The sequence below is a fragment of the Penaeus monodon genome, chromosome 24, assembly GCF_015228065.2.
Source record: "Penaeus monodon isolate SGIC_2016 chromosome 24, NSTDA_Pmon_1, whole genome shotgun sequence".
In the NCBI taxonomy this organism is placed as follows: domain Eukaryota; kingdom Metazoa; phylum Arthropoda; class Malacostraca; order Decapoda; family Penaeidae; genus Penaeus; species Penaeus monodon.
Window position 1 is genome coordinate 5835331 of NC_051409.1, and position 210 is coordinate 5835540.

Consider the following 210-nt stretch of genomic DNA (forward strand, 5'->3'; position numbering starts at 1 on the left):
GATATATATAGCAACGCGTCCATTACAATCTCATCTTTACCATCTTTACCTTCCCCCCCTAGGATACCCCCCCCCCTTTCCCCACCTCCTTCCCCTCGAGTATCGGCGTCCAATCAAGAAGGTTTTTGATCCACACAGACCACAAGGCCCTCTGTATATTGCGTTGCTTGTGCCTCGAAAAGTACCCTGCCTTGGCTTAAAGGTGTCCTC